Below are 27,144 nucleotides of genomic sequence, written 5' to 3' on the forward strand. Positions count from 1 at the left end.
TTACAAAGACATTTTTTTTCATGCCAGCTTATAATTATTGAATTACAATTCATTGGAACTATAGTGCTAATTTAGCAAAGGCATACCTTCCATTTTGCTAGCATTGGAGCTAATATCTTTTCTATGTTGGAACAAGTATAACATCATCTAAAGCAAACATTTTTTTAAAAAAAATATTATTAGTTAATCATATATGATGTCTAAAAACTGGGACTAGCTTTTACTATTTAAGAATAATAAAGATTTTTTTTTAAAAAAAGTCTCTTTGGTACTTTTTGAAATACTCTATATATTGGAAAATCGAAGCTTTGGTTCCTGTATATGTAGCCATATAGTTTAATTTAGAAATATACTTTAGGAATACATAAATGTTTTAGGACAGCACATAAGCATTTCTAAATACTGATGCCAAGGAGGCCATTGATATATTCTTGCTGAGATTTTCCCCTCTGAAATAATATATTTTAAACAGTTATTTCTACATTATTTTCATCAGTTTTCTTTACAAGTCCCAAAGTTATCTGTGGGAAAGAGAAACAAAGAAAAAGAGTAGCTTTTTGATATCTCCTGAAAACTTAAAATAGCTAATCTAGATAACAATTTGAGTACCTTAGATGATAGATATTTAAGTCTTATATTTTTTTTTCTTTTTAGAAATAGGAGTAAACACACACACACACACACCACAGGATTGGAAAAACAATGAATACAAAATTGGCAAAAGAAAAAGAATGTAAGATTTCCTTTTGTTCAGTTCTATGATGAAATATACAGTTTGGGAGAAGGGTCTAATCACATATAGTTTAGCTAGATAGACAAAACTACTACCTTTAACGAGTTTTCAAGCAACCTCTATAATTTTACAGAAATTGCTGCTTGCTGTATTTCCATTCCTTCTGTGTCCCAATTTTGTAGTATTTTGATGTTTGTTTAGCGCTCTTCACCACTTTGAATTATAAAAATCGTTTCAGTTAACAAAAATATGAAAAAGAATATAGATTTTGGAGTCTCTATATTTGATTTTAGTGTGGGTTCTTTATACAATTTTTCATAGTGTTCCAAATTAATGTACAAACATTGAATAATACTCTATCTTTGTTGAGCATCTTAATATTATTCTACTTTAGAAGGAACTACCAAGTACGAGGGAGAGGGTGGAGCTGGCGTCGGAGCACTACAATGCATGATCTTTATCCTCCAAGATCACCGCCCTGTTGATGGTCCCGATGGACCTTAACCATCCCATAGAGACGGTGATCGATAAGGGCATGTCCTGTCGATCCCAGGGACATCGCAAAGTCCCTGGTTGATCCAGGAAAAGCCCTTTTGCCAGCAGCGGAGAGGCAGCCATTTAAGCTGCTGAAGCTGGGACAGCTCCGGAACGGAAGAGATTGAAAGAAAGTGTGTAAGTTTGGTGAGATGAACATTTACTTATTATTTTTCAAAGAGAACATCCTGAAAGATTTAAAGTGAAATTAAAAGTGAAGAGAAAAGAGTTTAAGCGGCGAAATTAAGCTAGTTAAAGTGAAAGTTCTTTTCCCCTTTTTATTGGAACTTGAATTTGGTAAAGCTTCTTAATTTTAAACTGGACTAGTTTCTTTTAAATTTTCTATTTTTGTTTTTTATTTTCTTAACAATTTTTTGAAAGTCTGTTTTGATTAAGACTCTTCTTTTTGATTTGAGATTTATTCTGTTTTTCAAAAGGAAATATTTCATTTTCTCTTTTTGTTTCTGGCACTGGATACATGAGGGGGGAGTGAAAGTGAAGGAAAAAAGTAGCACTGCCATCTAGAGGCTTTGATATATTGTTTCTTTTTTCTTCTATTTGTTTATGTACTTGTGCTATACTCAAGGACTCTAAGCTTTGCACTGGAAAAGATAGTGGGATGAGCATGGCAGATTGTTTACGCAGGTGCCCATCTGTGAAACTATAAATAACTAGAGTCTGGAATTGAAGTTGAAAGAAAGAAGATTGAAGTAACCTTGAAAATACTGGAACTAGAAACTTTGAGTTGATTTATTAAAGAGCCTTGGATACTCAGTGTCAGTGGCTGGCTTCACATTATATTATTTTTAACCTCCCTTTTTACTTCTCCTCCAGTTGGATTTTTATATTTGGATTTCAACCTTCTATTCCAGGAACTAGAGTGTAATTTTTTTTTACTTTTTTTGCCCTCTTCCTTTTGTCCTTCTTATTAAGAGAAATAATTGGACTAAGGTATACAAGTGCCTGAAGATTTTTCTTTTACCCTTTTTATTTTTTGGAGTGGCAATTGCCTGCCTGTACTCTTTTTTTCTTTTTCCTTTTTCCTTTTTTCTCTTTCTTTCTTCACAGATAAGTACTACAAGATGAGCAGAAAGACAACAGCCCCAGCTTCCTCAGTACCAATAGCCTCTTCACCATCTGGAGGACAAGGGTCAATACAGACAATCTTACAACAGGAGAAAGAGAAGGAAGTGTCATTACAGATGATTATGCAAGGAATTCAGAAGATTGAAAAGAGAATGGAGAATATTGAGCAAAGAACTGAAAAGAAAGATGAGAAAGTAGAAAATATTCTACAAATGATGATGAAATATGAAGACAAGAAAATTGGAGATAATGATACCCAATTGAGCGATGTTGAGAAGGGCAGGTGTGAACCATTAGGATGGGAAATGGATAGATCAGAATTCTACTTAAGATTTCAAAATGTAGAAGAAGGAAAAGGTGAAAATCTTGCTGAAATAATGACAAAAATACTGGCAGAAACATTAGAGATAACCAAAGAAAAGATGATGGACGGGATGGATAAAGTGTTCCATGTCTATACAAGATATGCAATGAGAAACAGACTACCAAGAGAAGTTCACATCAGATTTGACTAAAAAGATTATCAAGACACAGATACTGCAGATGGCAAGAGAGAAAACTTTAAAGTATAAAGACAAAGAAATTGTGGTGCTGAAACAGGTACCAAGAAGAGTAAAAGAGATTAGAAGAGAATACTTATTTTTGACCAAAGAGTTACTTAAAAGAGGAGTAAACTACAGATGGTTGATGCCAGAAGGCCTGTTGTTCACCTGGAAGGAACAAAGACACAGAACTGACACAGTTGAAAAAGCTGAGCTATTCTACTTAGAATATTTTAGAGGAAAGGAGGAAGAAGCAAGAAAGGAAGAATCATTAATTGAATTCCAAGAGCAGCGTATAGCAGAATTGAAAAAAAAAAAAAGAAGTTGCAGTAGGTGGTGTACCCAGAGAGCAATGATAATTAAGACCTACTAGAGCAATAAAAACCCCTCACAAAGCCTAACATGGATAAAAGAAAATTGATTACGATTGATATAAATGGGCTTAATTTGGCCACTAAAAGAAGGAAAGTATTTCACAAATTAGAGAAATTAAAGTTTGATATAATTTGCCTACAAGAAGTACATATCAAAAAACAACATGAATATATATTGAAACAAAAAAATTAGGGAAACTATTTACATTGCTGGCTCAATCTAAAAAAAGGGGTGTGGTATTATATATTAAAGACACAATTTTGGCAGAACTAATTTATACACATGATGATGGAAGGATTTTGATGGTGGAAATAATGGATAATAATGTTAAAACATTTTAATTGCAATTTCTGCTGCGAATGATAACTAAGAAGAATTTTACAGGAAATTACATATGAAAATAATTGAAGTGGACTATGTTAATATTTGTATGATGGGAGATCTTAATGGAATAGTTAATGATCAGTTGTACTATAAAATGCAGAAATCAACAAAGAAAGCTAGAAAGATACTACCAAAATCTTTCTTTCAAAAAAATGAAGAATTTAACTTAAAATTCTTGGAGAGAGAGAAATGTAGAAAGTAAGCCATACACTTTTTACTCAAACAGGCATGTGTCATGGTCTAGAATAGACATGATATTGATGTCAGCAGAATTACTGGCTAATATATGAGAGGTTGAAATAGAAACAAGCACCTGGGCAGACCATAATTCAGTGACAGTTATTTGGAAAGGATATAAGAGGAGATCTAGATGGACCCTAAATAACATGATATTAAAAGAAAAAGGCTTTAAACAGAAAACACAGAAAGAACTTGTTTTCTTTTTTAAAGAAAATAGAAAAGAGGATACATTTCTACAGAGCCTCTGGGACACGATGAAGGCCTACACAAGAGGCTTGATAATAGGCTATACAAGGAAAAGAAATATAAAACAGAAAAAGACTTTCAAAACATTGGAAGATGATTATAAAAGATTGGAAAATGATCTACAGAAGTTCCCACAAAAAAAGACATTAAAAATAAAATGGATATAATTAAACATAAAATGGGACTAATGAAAAAAGAGGAACTAGCACAAAAAATTAAAAATGCTAAACAGAATTACTTTGAAGAGGCAAATAAACCAGGCAGATGGATAGCCTATAAACTGAGAAATGAAAGAGAATCAAGAAGGATTAGTCAATTAATAAATGAAGAAGGACATGTTTGCTATGGAAATGAGGAGAAGAAAAACATTATACAAGATTACTATGGAAAATTGTATTTTCAAGAGAATATTCAAGAAGAAAAAGTTAAGCAATATTTACAGAAAGCGAATTTACCTCAGATACCTAAAGCACTGAAATAATGCTAGAAGGGAACATAACGATGATGGAATTAACAGAAGCCTTAAAAAAAACAGAATGTTGGAAAAGCACCAGGTCCAGATGGCTTGCCAGCGGAATTTTACAAGACTTTTCAGGAAATATTGAATCTTTACCTGTTAGAAGTTATGAACGAAGTTATACTAAAGAAAAGAATACCCAAAGCATGGACAGAAGCATATATTACACTTATACCGAAGGAGGATACAGACCTGCAGCAAGTTAAAAATTATAGACCTATATCCCTATTAAATTCAGAATATGAAATTTTTGCTTCAATTTTGGCAGAAAGATTAAATATATTTAAATAATTTTATCCATATTATCCAAAATGGATTCCTGCCAATGATACAAATCAAAGATAATGTAGAATTATTTTGGATACTCTGGAATACTATGAGGCACATCCTAAAAAGCAAATGGCCTTGATGTTTCTAGGCGCACAAAAAGCCTTTGACAATGTGAGTTGGCAATTCATTTTATTTCAATTGATACAAATGGGCTTTTGTAAAAAATTTATCCAAGCCATTGAAATGATATACCATGAACAAACTGGAAAGGTTATGGTAAATGGAGAACTAACAGAATCTATAGATATAAGAAAAGGGACAAGGCAAGGTTGTCCTCTGCTGTTTGTGTTAACATTGGAAGTGTTGAATAGGAATATTAGAGAAGAAAAAGAAATAAAAGGAATGAAAATCAAAAAGGAAGAGTATAACTTGCAAGTCTTTGCAGATGACCTAGTATTCATATTAGAGGATCCATTGGAAACAGCACCTAAATTAATAGAAAAATATGGAAAAGTAGCAGGTTTGAAAATAAATAAAGATAAAACAAAGATATTAACAAAGAATATGTTAACAAGATGAAAGAAAGAGTTGGAAGAAGATTTAGAAATACAGGTCACAAACAAGGTTAAGTATTTAGGGATATACATTACACCAAGATGTAGCACACGGAAGGAGGACAATTATCTTAAACTCAAACAGCAGATTGTGACAGATTTGACAAAATGGGAAAATTTATAATTATCATTGATTGGGAGAATATCTACAATTAAGATGAATGTATTGCCTAGAATTTTATATCTGTTCCAGACAATTCCAATCTGACTAGGGAAAGAGTTTATTGAAGACTTAAATAGAATTGTGCTGAAATATATCTGACAGGGTAAAAAAGCAAGAATAAAACTAAAGCTGTTACAAGATGCAAGAATAAGAGGAGTGTTTGCCTTGCCCAATTGGGAGTTGTATTACCAGGCGACAAGTCTCATGTGGGTAAAGGAATGGATAACATTAAGGAACAGTAAACTACTGACTTTAGAAGGGCATGACTTGCTGTTGGGATGGCATGCTTTCCTTTAGTACAAGGGAACTAAAACACAGGGGTATTTTAGAAGACATTACATCCGAGAGGCATTGTTTTTGAATTGGGAGAAGATAAAAAGACAATACTACTTAAAAATTCAGTTGTGGATATCTACCATTGAAGCTTTTTCTTATCCAATAATATATAAAAAGGAACAAACAGATATGGTGAGATATTGAATGAAAAAGGTGAACTTAAATCTATGCAAGCATTGGAAGAACAATGTGTAAAAATGAACTGGATATGGTTTGTGGGCCTTGAGTTTGAAACTCCTAATCTAGTGTATGAGTCTGTTTGTATATATTCAATTTATTTTACACTTTTTTGTTTACAGTCTGGTGGTTAGATTTGGTTGTTGTTGTTGTTTTGTCTATGGGTCATTTATTAACAATTATTGTGGCGTACTTGTAAATATATCAATTATACTATATTCCCAACTTGATAGATTATATTCTATCAAGTTGGTATCAATTCTTAGAGACATCACATAGTGTTTTTCTTAATGATAATCTATCCCTAACCTAATTTCTCAGACCTTCCAAAGGTTTAGCCATCTAATTCCCTTTTTTCCTTTCACCTTTCCCAACATCAGAGCCTTCTCTACAAAGCTAGGACATCGCATAACATGTCTGAAGTAGAATAATTTGATTCTGATCATGTGTGCCTCTAGTGAGAACTCAGTATGATGATCCATTGGTTTATTTACTTAGCTGTTCATGATAATCACAGAAATATTGTTCAAATCAATGTTCAAAGCTGTCAATATTCTTCCTATTCTGCTTTCCAACTTGAAGAATCCAATTATTCCATGATAAGTTATTTGCAGGTTGTTTAATTTGAGATTCTTTCAAAAAACATCTACTTCTGTTTCATGATCCTGTATCTTAGGCCCTTCCAATATCATGCTCAAATTACTCATCTTCTTTTTGCAGATATCTTACAATATCATGTGAAAAAATAAAGACTTTATTTTATTTTCATCAGTACCTCTTGATAATAATGGCTACATTAGTGATAATAATCCAATTAGTTTTCCAAAATACACTAACAAAAAAGCCAAAAATGAAAAATCTCTCTAATGAAAATCTTAATCAGGCTCCTATAAAATAATTTTGTTCTTGGATGAGATAGTGGAAAACTGAATATAAAGATTTATATTGTTTATAAAACTCAAGGTCTCATTTAAAATATTTAAAATATATGAGTATTCAAAAGCATTTACCTTTTTTGATTTAGTTATTCAGCTGTCTTCCAATATTTGAGGGGCTTCCACAGAGAGGAATGGGTCAAGCTATTTTCTAAAGCACCTGTAGGTCTGACAAGGAATAATGGATGGAAACTGAATAAGGAGAGATTTAACCTGGAAATAAGGAGAAATTTTCTCACAGTGAGAACAATCAACCAATGGAACAGCTTGCCCTCCGAAGTTGTGGGAACATCATCACTTGACACTTTCAAGAAGAGATTGGACTGCCATTTGTCAGAAATGGTGTAGGTGTCCCTTGCTTTGGTGGGGTGTTGGACTAGATGACCTACAAGGTCCCTTCATTTACCTGGTTTGCAAACAGCATACTGTATTTGTTTGTTACTGAAATCAGTAGTCCCTTTTAACTCTTTTCACAACGTGTTCTACTATGTTTTGTAAACTATGTTTATATTTCTTTTTGCTATGTTACCTCCTTTGCAGTCAATTAAAGTTTTTGATACATTAAAACAAAGGGAAGAGGTGAAAGTTCTTGTGAACTGGTGCAATAAAAGTAACTTGGTTCTAAATGTTAATAAAACAAAGGAGATCATGGTAGATTTTAGAAAGAGACTGCATAGTCATACTCCACTCAGTATCAAAGATACAGCTGTAGAGGTGATCAACAGTATTAAGAACCTGAGGGTGCAGATAACTAACAATTTGAATTGGTCTCTCCACATGTCATCCTTAGTGAAGTGTGCAAACCAGCATCTGCATTTCCTGCATTGGATGAGGAGAGCACTTTTTTCTCCTGTCGTGGCCACTTTTTACAGAGGCACAATTGAGGGCATTTTAACAAACTGCATCACTGTTTGATTTGTTGGCAGCGGGGCCTCAGATAGAAAGTCCATACAGAGAGTGGTAAGGACAGCCAAGATTATAGGAAGCTTGCATCATGTTATTGAGGACTACTGCTTATAAGTGCTATGTGCTTAGAACTCAAAGGATTGTTAGAAACCCCACACATCTACTTTACAGTCTGTTTCCGTTGTTCCCCTTTGGAAGGAGGCTTCCAGCAGGACTACCAGATTTTGTAACAGCTTTTTTCTCTATGCCATCCATCTAGTAAACTCACAAGATTCATTTTTCTCGCCATGTACATGTATGCATCCGAACTAGACTGTGTTATTTTTGTATGTCATATAATATATGTGAGTATATGCATATTTATTTCATTTATTTAGTCATGTTTATGTGGTGTATATTGGAGATGGTGACCCCTTGAGAGCTTCCTGCAATTCCATTTTAATGTATGCTGATTAGTGTACATTCAAAGTGAAAATAAAGTTATTCTATTATATCTAAAGTTTAGACTATTGGTCATGTTAAGGTAAACTTTATTGTAAATTATCCCACTCTTCTTTAGAATGATCTCACACATAACCCTGATACGTCTGAAGTACCAAGCAGAGGTCTTCTTCAAGTGACTATGTGCCATTTGAAACTCAAGTCATCTTTTAAACCACATTTTCAGCCTGAGACAATTCTTCATAAAGAGATTGTCCAGAATTGCTTGTGCAAAGCTTCAGTCATTGGGATAAAGGGAAAATCACCATAAGGCTAGATAGTATAAGCAAGAAAAGAAGTCATTTGCTTTGGGATTTAGGGAAGGGTGACAGTTTGTGGTCCAGATGGTGCTATGCTATAAAAATGACAAACCCTGAATGTCATTTTTCTTGCCAGGGAATTGAGTAGATGAGCACTCAATAAATGGAGAGAGACAGGAAAATGGATGGGAAAGCAAACAGGGTGAAGAACTGATGAGTTGAAGGTAACATGCGAAAGCAAATGTGAGGTCAGTAGTGTAATTGGCAGAATTATGTCTTCTGAGATAGAGAAGCCAGTCCAAAGATCCTATTATATTACCTAAAGTATTATATTCCATAAACTAAATTTCTTTGAAATTTATCTTCAGAATAGAGCTATGAAGAAATTTCCTGCCCTTCAGTAAAAGATTTCTGATGTCAAGTCCTGATGTCATGTCTATTCTTTCTAGTCCTAATAGACTTCAAGCAATAAATGTTCACATATCATTCTGCTACTTATATCACAAATGTAAGAAATTATTGTAAGGGGAGAAGATGTATTCTTATGAAGACAGACTGAATGACTTGTAAATATTCATTTATGTGGCATCTAAAAACATCCTGAGGCATATAGAGAGAGTTTCTAAAAATACTCTCAAAGCTTTCTTTAGATTACAAGTATCATTGATTTATATAGTTATTGGCACAGAGACTTGTGAAATAAATGCACATCCATTCTGATAGCAACATGCATATCTTAGAAGTTTAAAAGCTACTTTTAACAACTTGACCTTACTTGTTAGACTGATGTTCTTATCTGGAAGATCAAACTAAGATGGTGTGGTGATGTTTGCAAAAATTACATATCAGTAATTCAAGCTTTTTCATTACGATGAGCATTTGCTGGAGGCTGATGTAAAACTTGCCAATCAAAGTGACACCGTGACAGCACATCTGGGGAAATCATTTGGTTTAGTTGAAAGAAAAAGCCACAGTAAAGGACAAGGGGAAAATAAATAAAAATATATACATTTCATAGCTTATTCATAGAACAAGTGAGTGTGGGCTGGCAGTTTATTTGGCATTCCCTAAAACTACAACTTCATGAAACATTTTTATGGCCCAGTGGGCTTTGAATTTTAAAAGTCTGGGTCAATGTTAGTGCCTCAGGGTAAGGTGTTCCATTGCTGGTGTCTTTGAAAAGGCTAGTATTCCAAGTAGACTAGGATAGGTAGGCCACCACAATGCCGAGCAGGATGAACTATGCTTCTATGTGCCAGAGGATCAGTACAACAAAATGTTTTGAATTCTCCATAATTAAAAGATGATGCTGCCAGCACAAATGAAGGAAACTTTATACCTAAATAAATCAAGGCATCACTCCGGCAAGTTCTGTAAGCAAGCCAGAAATGTTTGTGTAACATCTTTGCCTCCTGAGGTGACCGGAGGAGCATATGCTTTAGTTGGCACTTTGTTCTCCATTGGGACACTAAAGTTGTTGCACTCTATTTGGTGAAAACACCTTGCAAAAATCTATTCCATTTATTTTGTCTTAGGGATTTACTTCCTCATTCAAGCATGATCTACTTTTTAGATGCCATATTGAACCTTACTACATTTGACTTCTGGGTTACTTATTAACCAAGTTCATATATAAAAAAACAAGAACCAAAACCCTTATTCGCGGGAATAACCAACCTCCCCTGATTTTTTCTCCCAAGCTTCCAAATTTTGATATAATATGGTAACTTAGGCAAGGAAAGCCCAAGTGACCTCCCATTTAAGAAACAGAAGAGGTCACACTGCTCTTCTAGTGCTCCTGCATCACTTCCCCTGATGGGCACTGCGCCCATTAGTTACACTAAATGGCAAATCCCAGAATTCCCACCAGGATAATTGACATCTTAAGCTGGCCAAGGCAGCTTTAAAACTGGTTCTATTCAGTCTTCAAATTGTGGTATTCTATAAAGAAATGTCACATTTTTACAAGGGAAGTTACAACATGCTGAGCTTTTGATATAGTTTTAGGAAGTTATTTGTTGGCCTACTGAAGTTGAAAGAAAATGAACCACCAAAGGCAATATTTCCACCAATCAAATTGCATCAATTAAACATGGATAGTTTGTGATTCTATTGTCACAGGGCAAAACTTGCAGGAATAATTATGCTTTGAAGGTAATCTCAATGAAGGAAATGCAGAAAACAAGCCTTTTTCTTTCACTGATCTTCTGTGGAAAAACAGCCTTCAGAGGAAATGGTGTAGGAGAAGATGATTATCACCTTTGAAAATGTAACTTTTTGGTTCAGGCTTTTCATGTGTAATTCATGGTATCTCTGTGTTACTTTTGTGTTTTACTTAATAGCATTATTATGGTTTATATATTCAGCATATTAGACACTGGATTGATGAGAAACATTTCAGATAAGTTTTTTTAATTAATGAATTATTTAGGTCAGACTTTCAGAATATTGTGCCGTTTCATTACCTCATTGAGGTGTAGGTTGTCTGAGGTACGTTAAGATTGGAGAAAATATTTCAGTATCCATTTGATCAATTCCCTTCATCCCATTCTGAAATTCAATCTGTCCATGATTCTGAGTCAGGTTGCATTTTAGTTTAAAGTCTAAACCAAATAGTTTAGACTTTAAGCTATCCACCATATAACTTGATTTCATAAGCTCAGTTATTAGATACCTGATCAAGCAAAAGAAGACACGGACAATTGGAAAAGAAAAGAAAGACATGTTAATTGTTTAAGTTTTTTGGCATCTGCAACAAAATTACAGCAAAAAAAAAAAACCCTGCAAAAATGTTCTTAGGTCTATGTATATATGAAATTACATATTTCTAATATCAGAAAGACTGGCTTTTCAATATTAATATTTTTCCAACATTTTTTCCATTTTTATGATATAGATCTTAATATAATAATAATATAAATCACTGTTTCAATACAGTGTTTATAAATAAAATTTATTAACATTCTGTTATTTATATAGTTTAACACAGTTTTAGAAATAAAGAAAAAAAATCAATAGTAAGTACAAATTAGGATGTCAAAATTACAAGCATAAAATTATTTGATTTTTTTCAATCAGAATTGTGTATAACATTTTTAAAAACCCAATGCAAATTACATCGAAGTGTTATGTAATAAAGGTTTCAATTTTAAGCTTAGTGTTAAAGCTCCATTGTATTTTTCTTAACATACATATTAAAAAGTCCCTTTGCATCCCTATGACAGGTGTGCACCTTTCTCAATGTCATTTCTTCAGTCCAAAAGGATAGGAGTTTCAGGATTCTGCGTAGTATTTTAGCTGTTCCTAGCCCTGCACTTATATGGATCTGGGATTTGCTGGAGCCATTCTACCAGCTTAGAAGTCTTAGCTCCAAGTGTTCCTGTTAAGTTTGGGAAAAGAGAGGCTGAACCAGAGCATGAGTGCAACAATACTTTATTATACAATAAAGGGCTGATCGTGCTTGCCACGCCTGGGAACTGGCTCGCAGCAATCAGCAACTGGTTGGACCCCAAAGCCTGCTTTTATAGCTGGCTGCTGGGGAGAACCAACCAATGAGGGAGGGGAAGAACGCCCACGCAAGGTGCGTGGACCTGAGTGAGAACTCCTAGAGTTCTCAGGACATAACACCCCTTCCCCCCAGATGCAAACACGCATAGTCTTTGAGGTAGGCCGGTGGTTTATGTTGGCGCCCGGAACGGCGCAGCTCAGGAACGTTGTCTGTCCGTTCGGGGTCTGCCCGGGAAGACAGAGCCGGCAAAGTGTCACCAGTGTGCCCCTCGGTTCGGGCAAGCCCGGGGCTCGTAGGGTTGGTCACTGGGGATGTGCTCCCGTAGACTGGATCGGGCTGGTCAACCGTCTGGGCGCCGCTGTCTGTGTTCAGGCTTTTGGGATCGGTTGTTGGTGTGAACTGGTCGCCGGGCATGATGTGGATGTGGAGCTGAGGATGAGGCCTCCCTTCGTCTAGTGGCTCTGGATCCCTGCTGGTGAGGGTGCTGAGGCGCCTACGCAGTTGGTCTATGTGCCTTCTCCAGACACGGCCATCCTCCAGTCTGACCCGATACGACCGCGGCCCGGTGATAGCTACGATCTCACCCGGGATCCACAGGGGGTCTCCAGCGAAGTTCCTCGCAAAAACTGGCTCCTGTAAGATAAAATGTCTAACCCCCGATGTGGAAGCGAGGGGAGAGTCAGGGCAGTATTGTGGGTGAAGTCTGTCCAATACAGTCCTCAGACGCCTGCCCATCAGGAGCTCAGCTGGGGACTTATTGGTGACTGAACAAGGAGTTGAGTGCTGGCTCATCAGGAACCGCGAGAGTTTGTGGTGCCAGTCATCCTTACTGAATCTCGCCAGGGCTTCTTTGGTGGTCCTGACGGCCCTTTCAGCCAATCCGTTACTGGCAGGATGAAATGGGGCTGTGAAAATGTGGCGGATACCTAGGTTGGCAGCGAAACGGCTGAACTCGGTCGATGCGAACTGTGGGCCATTGTCGGAGACAATGGAGTCGGGTAGCCCGTGCGTTACGAACAGGCGTGTTAACACGTTGGTGATTGCTAGTGTGGTGGTCGTGGATAGCTGTGCTACGTCAATCCATTTGGAATAGGCGTCCACGACCACTAGGAACATCTTCCCATGCAAAGGGCCGGCCAGGTCGATGTGAATTCTGGACCAAGGGGCGCTGGCGCTTTCCCATCTAGTAGGGGTGGCAATGGGGGGAGCAGGACGGGATTCCTGGCAAATGCTGCAGGAACTTACCCAATTGACAACGTCCTCGTCGAGACCCGGCCACCACACGTAGCTGTGTGCTAATGCCTTCATTCTCACGATGCCAGGGTGTCCCTCGTGCAACGCTTCCAGAACTTGGGTACGCAGTGAGGCCGGGATGACCACTCGAGTGCCCCATAGTAGACAGCCCTGCAAACTGGACAACTCCTGCATGCGGGTCTTGAAAGGTGTGAATTTGTTATCAACATTGCCACCCGGCCACCCCCTCCTCACCCAGTCGAGCACCTGAGCGAGCGTTTGGTCTGCCTTGGTTTTAGCAGCAATGTCCAGGGCAGTGATGGGTAGGTCCAACTGGGTGATCTCGAAAATGGCGTGGACAGGAGCAGGGTCTTCAGCCGGAGCCGGCAAGGGGCAGCGACTGAGAGCGTCAGCGTGGGACAGTGTTTTACCCGGGTGGTGTATAAGTCTGTAGGAGTAGGCTGCTAGGAAGAGAGTCCACCTTGTCATCCTAGGGGAGAGGACTTGAGGGGTCTGTTTGTCCCCGGCTAGTAGGCCCAGGAGGGGCTTGTGGTCCGTGACCAGCTCGAAAAAATGGCCAAAGAGAAATTCGTGAAATTTTTTCACAGCTGCAACAGCTGCTAGGGCTTCCTTATCGATCTGGCTGTAATTGCGCTCCGTTGCAGAGAGCGTCCTTGAGAAAAAGGCGATGGGAGCCTCAGCGCCATTGGGAAGCCTGTGACTTAGTACCGCCCCAATTCCAAAAGGGGATGCGTCTGCTGCCAGCACTAAAGGGAGGTTAGGGTCGAATTGAATAAGTACCGCCTCTGACGTGAGTAGTGATTTGACGGCATGAAAAGCATGGTCTTCTTTGTGCCCCCAGTGCCACGGTGACTTTTTATCCAGTAATCTGTGTAGGGGTTCAGCTACTGATGCTTTATGGGGCAAAAAGGATGCGTAAAAGTTCAATAGCCCCAAGAACGCCTCTAGTTCAGTTTTGGAGGTTGGAGTGGGTGCCTCGTGGATTGCCTTAACCTTGGACTCCAGGGGGTGAATGCCAGAGGCGTCAATTTTATAACCCAGAAAGTCCACCTGTCTAGTGGCAATGGCACATTTTTCTTTTTTCAACTTGAGGCCATGCTGTCTGAACCTCTCTAACACTGCTCGAACTCTCTGGAAGAGTTGGGGTCTGTCCCTGGCCGAGACTAAGATGTCGTCGAAGTAGGGTACTACACCAGGGAGGCCCTGCAAAATCCGCTCCATGAGGGATTGAAAAATACCTGGGGCAACACTTACGCCAAATTGGAGACGCTTGCATCGGAAGGCACCCCTGTGAGTGACAATTGTCTGGAGTTCCGCTGTTTGGTTATCAACAGGGAACTGCTGATATGCTTGAGACATGTCCAATTTAGCAAAAATGCTGCCTGGTTCGAATGTGTGTAATAAATGCTGAATGACAGGCACAGGATAAGCGCTAACTTGTAGAAATTTATTGATTGTCGTCTTGTAGTCCGAGCAAATTCTCAGGCTACCGTCTTTTTTGAGGGGTGTGACAATGGGCGTCTCCCATTTGGCGAAATCTGTTGGCTCAATGACCCCTTGTTTTAACAGTTTATCCAATTCCGCATCTAGTTTTGGCCGAATGGCGAATGGGACCCTACGCGGTTTTAGCCTGATTGGGACTGCCTGGGGGTCGACTGAGAATGAGATGGGGGTACCGTTATAACACCCCAGCTCATCGCTGAATACATCTGAGTAATCAGCGAATAAGGAGTCAGTGTCTGAGGTTGAGACAGCATGGACTCCTGTTAGCCCTAGGCCGAGATGGGGAAACCAATCGAGCCCCAATAAGGTGGGGAGATTGCCGTTAACTACCACTAGAGGTAGGTGACCTTTAAAAGCTTTAAAACTGACACGGAACTTGCCTCTGCCGATTACAGGAATGGTCCTCCCCTGGTAGTCCTTCAGGCTGAACTGGCACTTCTGGAGCCGGCTGGTTGATAGGCTGGGTTGGAGCCTCTTGAGGGTGTTCCACGAGATAATTGAGACCCTGTGTCAACCTCCATGCGGCACGGTTTACCTTCTAAGTAAACGGAGAGAGAGATTTTACTAACAGTGTGGCAAGTGCGTTTGGCATGGTGGTGAGTGCGACAGTTCAATACTTGCCTCTGTGGTCCCGAGTGTGAGAAGGGGGGGTGCCTTTGTGCTGAGCTTTGAGGGGCTTGGCAGACTCTCGCGATGTGTCCCCTTTTATGACAGTTATTGCAGGTGGCTCCTTTAAACTTGCAGGTGGCCCTCTGATGAGATCCCCCACAGGCTAGGCACAGGGTGATGTGCTTGGGTGGACCGGTGTTTTCTTGTTTGGCTCCTACCTGCGGCCGTCTGTTGTTGGAGAGGCGGTGGACGTCGTTATCATCACTGACGGTTTCCTCTACTACCACCTCTTCGGAGTGGACTGGAAGTGATGTCAGCTTGGCACTTGGGCCATGGATTTCGGTGGCTGAGTGCGCTGCCAGCTCAGCTGCCAAGGCCTCCTCGACTGCTTGTGCGAGGTTGAGGTCTCTTTTTGCGAGAAAGCGCCTTTGTAGGTGAAGGTCCTTGACCCCGCAGACTAATTGATTGAGGAGCATGTCCTCCAGGTAGGTTCCAAACCCACAATGCAGTGCTGCTGTTCTGAGGGCGGCCATATACTGATTGATGGTCTCCTTTTCCGATTGCTTCCTCATACGGAAGGTGAATCTCCTGGCAATCTGTGAGGGCCTGGGAGAATAGTGGTTAGTGAGAATTTCAAGTAACTCAGACCACGGAACGTTTTTCAACTCACGAGGGGCCACGAGGGCCGTGGCAGTATCGAAAACGGTGGCTCCACAGTAGATCAGGAAATATGATTTTTTCCGATGCTCTCCCGCATCCGCCAGGCCGATTGCATCGATATAATGATTAAAGCGGTTCTTATATGATTCCCACTTCTCCTCATCCGGTTTGAACGCTGGGAAGACTGGACTGGAATTCATGGTGCTGGGACCGGTAGAACTACCTGTGGAAAAATCTCTCTGGGGCAGCAGACAATGTTTTAGTGCCTGTGGCAGGCAAGTGATTTCAGCTCTGGAGAGGCTTTCCACAGTCCTCTCTTTCTCTCTGGGTTAACCACGTTTGGCTGTTAGCCGTTGGCGGCGTTTGGGTTGCGCCTGTGTGGGTGTCAGTGACTTGACTACAGCGCTGTGCTGTACCTTTAGGTTTGAAATTCAAATGGCAGCCGTTTGAATTTCGCGCCTAATACTGAGCGGCTGCGGCTCGCAGCGCTTCACTTTCCCTGTAGCTGGGCTAACAAGTGGCTACAGACGCTTCTAACTATCGATTCTGACCGCTCTCTCTGGCTGCGGATCAGTGTTCGCTACTAATCGCTTGCTGGCCGCTTTCTCTGTCAGCGGATCAGCGTTTGCTCTTTTTGTTTGCTGACCGCTCTCTCTGGCATGCGGATCAGCGTTGCTCTTATCGCCGGCCGATCGCTCTCTCTGGCTGCGGATCGGCGGCTAGTGACTCAGCGGTTGCATGGTGCTTCTGGTAGCCATCCCACCTTCGTCGCCAGTGTTAAGTTTGGGAAAAGAGAGGCTGAACCAGAGCATGAGTGCAACAATACTTTATTATACAATAAAGGGCTGATCGTGTTTGCCACGCCTGGGAACTGGCTCGCAGCAATCAGCAACTGGTTGGACCCCACAGCCTGCTTTTATAGCTGGCTGCTGGGGAGAACCAACCAATGAGGGAGGGGAAGAACGCCCACACAAGGTGCGTGGACCTGAGTGAGAACTCCTAGAGTTCTCAGGACATAACAGTTCCTATCACCATTAGCACCTTGTTGGCTTTTACTTTCACATCCTGTTGAGTTCCTCCTTCTACAGCTGGTACATCTACAGCTTTACATACTCTTCTTCTGGATGTCACTTGGCACTGTTACATCTATTATCTTTGCTGTCTTCTGGTCCTTTTCCACTACAATATCTGGGTAACTGGCCAATACTTCTCCTGTCCATCTGGATATGAAAGTTCTTCTGTTATTCTCCACAAATGTCTATGCAATCCCCATCTGGACTTGTAGGGACAATCCCATAAACTGTGCAGATGTACGTGTACACAATAGCAATATTTGGCTTGTGCCATTCAGTGTGTGCTGTTCCTGTTTGCATCTTATACCCTGCCACTATGTATTGAATGATCTCTGAAGCTTCTATGCACACCTATTATGGTAGATTCCCGTGTCTATGGATGTAGTGTTTAGCACCTATTCTGGAGTTGCTAAGATCAGTGCCTTAGATTTGTTTTTTAGCCTAGACTAGTGATTGGAAGGATTTCTCAATGTCAGATATCTGTTGGTGGTATATCCCAAACAAGGCCTTGTCTTGCCATCATACTATGATGGTTGAATGTGTCAACAGATGAAGGAAAGAAACAGCCAATTTAAAAGGTCTCAGTACATGAAAGCTTGAATGATTACTTTTGTTAAAACACCTTCCCTTCAAAAAAAAAAAAAAAAGCCAAAAAAGAAGACACTCCAAAAGTCACACAATATTTTATTTTAAGGCTATGTTTGCTAAGACAGAGGACATGAGGCCAAAGAGGAGAACATATCATCCTTTTGCCACATGTCTGGTAATGCAACTCACAGTTGCCACTGATTCATTAGGAAAAAATGGTTTGTTTCCACATCACCTAAATGGCATTAAAACATAAAAGACAACCATCAATATAATAATGCACTCATCTTTGAGCCAGGGTAATACCAGTCAAAAACAAGCACTCCAAATTTGGTGGTGAGGGAAAGGAATACACATCATATCTACTCCCAAGTCTGATGAAACAGCCAGGTTTAATAGGTCTGCTAAATTCAAGTAAATTTGGGACTAAATCCCAGAGAGGATATTGCTGCATGGAAAGGGGATAGATATTTATAATGAAGTAGGGTGGGGCAAGTTTATGATGAGGTTTGTAAAGAGACTTCAAATTTTATATTAAAAATCATTAGGTTGCTCTTATTATTTTTAATCAAAATGGATGCCTATGGCAAAATTTAGTAAGTATGCCAAAAACTGCTGAAGAGTTAATTAGCATGAACAAATGTGCAAAGTAATTTCAAATACTGTTTAAGCATTGACTTCTAGAACTGCTGAATGTATAGAAATAACTGAAGCATTTCCTGTGCATTGCAAAACAAAACTTTTTTTAACAGTTGTAAAATAAAATGCCTAATATAAGATGCTAAGACTAAGACTTACAAAATTGTGTTTTGAATGCCTTGGTTTCTATTTGCCCAGCCTGAAATTCTACACAGTAACATAAATTCCCAAAGCAGCATGATATGGTAGCCAGAGTTCAAACTGTTGCATTGGCACACCAATATTAAACAGGAAAAGTTAAATCTTTGCCATGTCAAGCTCAGCTGCTAAAACACATCCATGCTGTTTTCTTGGCAACAGTGTTGAACTGATTTGTCACTCCCTTAAACATTGAGTGAATAAGTGCATCCCTGAAAAAAAAAATGCTGATAATGATGAAATATTGGGTGTGAAGATTTGTGTCTCTTGTTTGATTATGAAATGAAAAGTTAACTCACTTGCACTTATTCTCCATTGCTGATTTGCAAAGTTAGGGACTTTTTCACACTCATAAACAAATAGAACAGAGGAAAGAGTATGTGTCAATGGCTTTATTGAATTTCTTGGGCATAGCAAATAATATGTGTTTTTTAGAAACACAATGGAAGAACAAGGGTCAGGGTTAGAAGTAGCAACAAATTTGCTTAGTAATAAAGGACTCTTTTTAAATTGAGATAGAGGTTAGCATTTTTTCTCTATTACTGTTACAATATTCAAGACAATCATTTGATATAGGTTGATATATATGAGATAGCTAAAGATATATTGATTGATGTGTTATTTTATTACCAAGCTGCTGAGAAAAACTTAAAGAAGATAGTCACATTTGAAATTACTTATAGTATGCTGAAGATTATTGCTTTACAATTGAATAATCATATAGACCAGGCTTTAAGGTTGAATTAAACCACTGGTTGTAAAATCTGAATACAATTTTGAGCATGGGTTGTTCCATATGATTAAACAATAACAAGGAATGTTGTCATATTTATAGGTTCAGATTTATCAACTTTTGAAATAAGCTCTTTTAAGCTCTGGTTACAATCAATGCTTTTAACATACTAGGAAACAAGGTAGAGAGGGATACGGGTTTGGAAATTTCACTATATTTCATGACATCTGTGGTTAAAGATCTGATAAATAATCTGCTGAATTGTACATTTTCTACAATTTTATATTATTATTATTATTATTATTATTATTATTATTATTATTATTATTATTATTATTTTGATCTGGCACCCATATCATGGTTTGAAGTGACACTGAGAGGCTTATAATATGATAAAATATCAAAATAATTATGAATGTAAAAACATTACATTTACAAACAATTCAAACAAACTAAGAACCCTGGGTTTGGAACAGAGATGTGGTAGTGTCTTCTCTATTACTGTAACAATCACCTTCAGCCAACAGCTTCTCCTTCAGGACACCCAGCCAGCCAGCATAGCCAAGTTTTAAGGTTTTTACTGAAGGCTAAAAGAGAGAGGGCATATCTCACCTTCTGTGGCAAGATGTGGGGGCCATGGAAGAAAAGATCCTACCAGCCAAAATTCCTTAGCTGATGAAGTTCACGGTAGGCCACTTCTGCCACCATGAGTAGGACAGAGGAATCCTATGGGGAAAGATGGTTCTGTAGATATTTTGGATCTATACCGTAGAAAATTTTGAAAGTTATAACCAATACCTTGCACATAGAAGCAAATTGGTAGCCAGTTCAGCTCACATAACAGTGATGCTAAATGTGCCACCCCAGGGCCTCTGAAAATGTCTGCACCATTGTTTTCTGAATTAATTGAAGCTTCTGCATACTCTTCACAGGTAGCCACCAAGTGGGTGATGACCAAAGCATGAGTAATTAATCACAGGGCCTCACAATCTAGAAAAGGGCACAATTGATGCACAAGGGAAAGTTGTGCAAAGGCTCTCTTAGCCACAATTACCACCTGTTCTTCAAGCAGGAGACATGAGTCTAGGAGAACCCCAAAGTTGTGCACTGGGTCTGTCTGGGTAGTGCAACCCCCATTCAGAACTATAGATAGTTATGAATACATGGATACATATAAGAAAAAATAAAAAAATAAACAATAGGACAGGGACAGTAGGCACGTTGATGCACTTATGCACGCCCCCTACAGACCTCTTAGGAAAGGGGTGAAGTAAATAGTAGACAGTCTAAAGTCTAAAGGTTAAAGTTTTGGGGGGTTTTCTTACATGTATAGAGAGTAGGTTGGTTATTTCTAAGTGGAGGATGATGGATTGGTTAATAATTGATTCCATGACTTTACAGGTGACACAGCATAAGGAGATTGGTCTGTAATTTTCAACTAGCTGGGGTCTCCCTTTTTGAAGATGGGGATGACTGTGGCTTGTGACCATAGTTTTGGCAAGGAGCTGGTACTGAAAGATTTTTCAAAGATTATGCTTAGAGGTTCGGCTATGGCAGTGGATAGCTTTTTTATCAGAGAAGAATCAGAGTTAGAGCTATGGCAATTAATTGTAAAGATGTTTTACATTGTTTTAAATAATGAAATTATTGTTTGTATTTATGTATGAAGGCTCTGTTGGTTTATAAATCTGAATGTTTTATGAATTTTAAATGTATGAGTCTCAAAATATAAAGGTTAGGTCTCTTGTGTTGGACTTCTGCTAAAAGTAATGAAGTATTTAAATTAATAAACAAATAAATAATATAACAAAGATAGGGATAAAGAACAAATAGGATTGTGCTGTTCATGAAGAATAATAGTACTTTTCTACGTTATAATTCTGTATTTGTCTGACAATATCTTCAGATTTTTCATTTTCAGCAGGAATAAAGACATAAGCTAATTCATTTCAATCCAAATTGGAGTGTAGTTTAAAGTTTTGCCAAATTAGACTTAACTTTGGTTGTTAATTATATTAACATATGCTTTACGCTTAATGAGAAATTTTTAAATTAGATCAGTACATTTTTTGAAAGATGTCATGAATGCTTTTGTTTTAGACAAAACATCTTTTCTTGCCTGCTACCAGAGTTACATTGTGATAATGCTCACTACTAAAGGAATGAAGCAATGGTGTTAATCTAAAAAATTTAATTCTGGGACTTATTAATCTTCCTGCCTATAAACCTGCATAATCATTAAGAGGACAGGACACTTAAGGAGGAGATGTTAACCTATGATGCCAAAAATCAGGAGTCTGCGATGTCATTGGTGCTTTATGACTGATTGTTTTCTTGCAGACCTTTAATTGTTTGCCCGCTCACCCTTAGCATTGGGTCAGGGGCCAGGGCCCCAGGGATGCACTATTCCCTTAGACCCTGGAGCCGCCACTTGCCTTGTCCAGGTTGGGGAATGCGTGATTGCCCGGCTCTGGCCTTGTCCCAGAGCTGCTGCCTGCTTGCCACCTTTTCTCTCTTAAGTGCAATGTGTCATCCAGTTTCCCTTCCTTCAGAGGCCCCGGCCCTTAAATTCCTCACTTCCTCCCCTATGACCACCTCTTTAATCATCCATGGCCACAACCTTACCTTCCTCCTGTGGCTGGCTGCCAGGGAAGGCAAGCCAGGGCTGAGAGCCACCGGGCTCCCACCAGCCTGCATCTCGTCCTCCTTGTCACGAGATGCCTGCAGCTGCTGTCTCTTTTTTTCAATGCGAGAAGACTCCCAGCTGATGCCTCTTTGCCAGCTGGAAATGAGCCAGCTGGCTGGAGGCTTCTTGGACCGAAAAAAAGAGGCAGTGGCTGCAGGCTTTCCCACCACCATCGCTACCCTGTTCTTTGCACTGGCCATACACGCATACCCCATTGCCTGCTGAACCAGAGGGACTTGCCTGGGCAAGTACCTCCAGTCTGGCACAGCAGGCAATAGGGTGCACCCTGGCACAAAGAAAGGATGGCAAGTCCCATCTGCTGTTGCTTTGCCAGCTGGAACTGAGCCAGTAGTCCACATGCTGTCTCCTAGCAGAAGGTCCTGGGACCTCACATGTGCATACATGAGGTTGAGACCTTCTGCGAAGAGACGGTGTGTGGGCAAGTCCCTCTGACACCATGAGATGCATTGCACACACTCTGTGTATGTCCTAGAGGGAGGAGAAGACTTGGGTGCCTCCCTTCCCTTTGCTCTTCTGCTACTCGGAAGGCAGCAGCCCCAACCTGTCACTTTAAAGTACTTCGACGCAGAGAGGGCCCAAAAAGGAACAGGCAGGATGCAGGAACTTCCAACTCCTGGCCAAGTCTCACTGTGTCCCCCTGTCCAAGAAGCCTGCAGCCACCACCTCTTTGCTGACAGAAGAATCCTCCAGCCACCACTCCCAGCTCAGTTCTGGCCAACAAAGAAGTGACTGCTGAAAGTCCTTCATACTTGCAAAAGGAAGCATAAACTGAGATCCAGGCTCAGTTCCAGCTCGCAAAGAGTCATAAAAACCATGCAGGTCCACCCCATTGAGCCTGCTGCACTGGAGGGATTTCCTGGAGCAAGTCTGAGCAGAGTGGAACAGCAGGCAATGGGGTGATCCTGCACAACCAATGCCAAGAACGCACTGGCTAGGCAGTGGCATGTTGGAGAAGCAGAGCAAAGCTGGAGGTCAATAATTTTCACTGCAAGAAGCGTACAGCCACTGCGTGTTTTTTCGGTGTGGCTGGAGTCCAGCCGCACTGAAAAAAACTCACAGCAGCTGCAGAATCTCATGACAACAGCGAGATATGGGCTGGTGGGGAGCCCAGCCACAACAATGGCTCAGCCCTGGCTTGCCTTCCTTGGCAGCCAGCCGCAGAAGGAAGGTAAGGTCATGGCCATGGGAAGACTAAAGAAGCAGTCGTGGGGGAGGAAATGGGGAGATTAGGGGCCAGGGCCTCTGAAAAAGGGGAAACAGGGTGATGTGTGTGACTGGTGAAGGGAAAGCGGCCGTCATGCAGGATTAGGCCAGGCCTTTGACAGATTGGGCCAGGCCTATCTGGGTAGAAAATAGGTAAAAATTCATTTTTTTTTCCTACCAGGTTCTGTGGGTGTGGCTTGGTGGGGGTCATGTGACTGAGTGGGCGTGGGTGTGAGAGACATCAAGTCACTCAGTCACATGACCCTCCCCAACCAAGCCACACCCACAGAACCAATAGGGAAAAAAATTGAATATCATCACTGATGCTTGCCAACAGACAATACTTATTTCAACAAATAACTCTGATAAAACAGTATTTACATTTCATTTAGGTTCAGTTTCATCTTGTTCTCTCCTATGAAAATCAATGCATCCTCAAGGTACCAAAAAGAACATCAACAGTATATCCCTTACAATCCAAGATAGCAATGTACAATTTAGTTTAATAACATACTGAATATACTTTAAGCAAACTGAACTCAATCTGTAGATACATGCAGATGTTAAATATCAAGGGTAAGAAGATCAATCTCAGTAGCACCCATATATAAGGAGGCACTAGTCAATCTCTCCTCCCTTACTGACAAATACTAAATTGAAAAAGGATAGCAAAATGTGCACCAGAGACTGCACTGTAAAATGGCCCTCCAATCTTTAATTCCTGTAAGCAGTGCACATGGCATCAAAGGTCACTGAGATGTTCAAAAGGGCAAAGAGGGATACAGTCCTTCCACCCATGTCCTGACACAGATCATCTAAGGAAGTCAACAAATTACTGATGCTGTCAAAATAGGTGTCTATAAACAACTATTGTGATTTTTAAATCTTAGTCTGGCACACGAAACCAGCTATCGATAAACAGTGATTAAAGTAAACAGTTTTTATTTTGATATTCTAACTGTTTACTTTATGAGAGAGGAGATGGTAAATTAACTGAAGTTATTCTCCACATTCCACATCTCAGAATTTAATCACAATACTCATGCCAGTAATTCTTCCAAATATAGCCAAGGACAAATGATGTTCTGTGTAGTTTTATGGTAAGTTGAGCAAATAAAAGAAGCATCTTTGCCTCGGGGAAAATATGTGTGTTGCAAGAAAAAGGGATTTCCTTATTAAATGTGTGTGCCACGAGATGGTGCATTTGAAAGAAACTATTTCCCCATGTAAACAAATGAATAGTTGTGAGATGTTAGTATCAACTGAGTGAAATAAAAATGAAAATACCAGTGATACATTTTGAGATAGCAAGGTTTGTGTATTGAATTGCATTCATTTATTTAAGTTTAACTGCTGAATATTGCTTTATTTGTTTTATTATGTATGGAAATGTTTTATTCTGTAGTACCATGCCTCTTTCTTCATTTTTGTGATTTTCAGTTTCATTATATTTCCATGCAAGATAATTAATAGCTATTATTGCTGGGCTGAAGTGAAATAAAAAGTTTAAAATTATCCAAATTTTGATGGTTGTCTTATATATTTCAGAATATAAGAATTTTCTACAAAGGCAGACAAAAAGTTTGATTTTTTTATATCCAGGGAATATCTCTGCTTTCAGATTTATTCTTCTACAATTTGCTTTAAAATTCATACAAACAATAGGGAAAGCATACAATAGCTGTCAGTAGACTGAAACCTAGAGTTGTTTTGGTGTGTACTTATGATAATAACACACATTGTGGAAAAAGTTGAAGCATAAATTACAGCTGTATTGGAACAATAAATCATGTATAAAGAGTTTAGAGAGAGATTGTGACATTTAAGTGAACTGAATCTCAGACATTTGCAAAGTGTGATCTTGCTCAAATGAACAAAATGGTGCCATTACCAGTTTTACAAATAGAACATTTTGTATGGCAAAGAAAACACTGAGATGCAACATATTTCACAGTATTAAAATTAATGATAATGTATCTATCCTATAAATTTGGGGCTGGGGAACTTGGGTGAAAAACTGGATTTTGAATTTCTATAAGTTTTAAATTTTTCATTTTCACAAGAACTCATGCTCTAATCAAATACCAATCACCTTCAAATATACATAATTTGGACTTTGTATTATTATTATTGATAGAGTAGAATGTGGGATAGAAAGAACAAGTACAAAGTGTACAATTCAGATTTAACAGCAGCAACTGAGATCCTTTTATCCACACCCAAAACAACTGAAATACTGTGATTGTATTTAGTTAGTTTGAGTTTGATTCTAAATGTAGGAGTTCAGGGATGTTCTCTCCCCCACTTCATATTGATTAATCAAAGGAAAACTTGCATAAATGTTTTGTAATTGTAAGCTTTTGACAACCTTTTCCATTCTTGGACATTACTTGCATTTCATCCAATGGGCTGAGAGCCAAAAATATAAACTGAAATAAATTATAATCCTCTGAGATCTCCAAATCAGGAGATCTGAGACTCTTCCTTATAGATCAGCAAAAATTACCTTTGTACCTTATTTTTCCATCTGGAGAACACTGCTTTCACCATGCCTTCTTAACAGTAGGATAACCACTGCTGTAATTGGCAATTTAGACAGTAGAGTTAACCATTATCAGCACACTCCTTCCCTCTCTCCCTCTTTTCTGGTCACTTTTCTCAGCCCCAGCTGGGAACTGGCCAGGCAGGATGGCATTTACCTATCTGTTCCCTGAGCCAATTTCTAGCTTGGAGAACCAACTAATAGCTTGAACAACAGTTTACAGGTGTAGGTTTCAAACTGGCTTTCATCCCATTGTCAACTTTTGTATAGGCTCCTTTTGAATACTGGCTTTCTGTACTCTGCTTCATTGTGCAATCCCATCTACTTGCCTTTTCGCTCTGGTTCATAGATGCAGGCAGTGACCATATCAGATTGTACTCTTAGTAAAACTGCCACAGCTTGTTGGTTACTTAAAGGGCAAAGCACTGCTTTAACATAGTAACAGTTAAGAATTTCTTAAGGCTATCAAGAATATGGACAGGGATGAGATGAAGACAAGTTCTTGGAGACACAGTACATAAAGGAGATTGTCAGGTCATGATTATGGAGAAATGGGGTAAGGGCTTTTACATTTTATTGATTTGTTTGCTTGCTTATAGGGAAAGCATACCGAATTGCAAAACTCTAACAAAATATTAGATGGAAGGAAAGAATTACAGATTTTTTTTAACAGTGATGGCTCTACAAGTCACCAGATTTTTGCAGTTCAGGATAACTATTTATTTATAAATGTTTACTTATATATATATTGCTGCAGGAGCAGTGCCTTATTGGAAATCTAAGAACACATGAGGAAATCCAAGAACACATTTTTTTTTTGCTATGTCAATCTCTACATTTTATTTGCTAGGTCAGTTTTTCCATTATAGGCACTACTTTCTTCCCCAGTAGATAACACAATGAATTCCAGGTGAAATCTATTTAATGAATTGTTCACTTGAAAATCATGTCAATTAACAATCTAGCAGCTGAATTTGCAACAGAATGAGAAGTTTTATAAATTTTGGTTAGGTTTTCTGTAGCTTTTGTGATGGTGTGGTGGCTCAGTGGTTAAGATGCTGGGTTTGTTGGCTGGAAAGCCAACAGCCCAGGTTTGAGATCTAAGTGCCATACAACAGGGAGAGCTCAC

At 39.2% G+C, this 27,144-nt stretch overlaps 1 protein-coding gene across 5 annotated transcripts in view; it reads left to right on the plus strand.

Annotated features, from left to right (window-relative positions):
• Positions 1–27,144, plus strand: part of SORCS1 (sortilin related VPS10 domain containing receptor 1) — a 452,701-nt gene that overhangs the window by 311,857 nt on the left and 113,700 nt on the right. The window lies entirely within an intron of this gene.

The sequence above is a fragment of the Pseudonaja textilis genome, chromosome 4 (assembly GCF_049901715.1).
Source record: "Pseudonaja textilis isolate UNSWEBS1 chromosome 4, rPseTex1.2, whole genome shotgun sequence".
In the NCBI taxonomy this organism is placed as follows: Eukaryota; Metazoa; Chordata; class Lepidosauria; order Squamata; family Elapidae; genus Pseudonaja; species Pseudonaja textilis.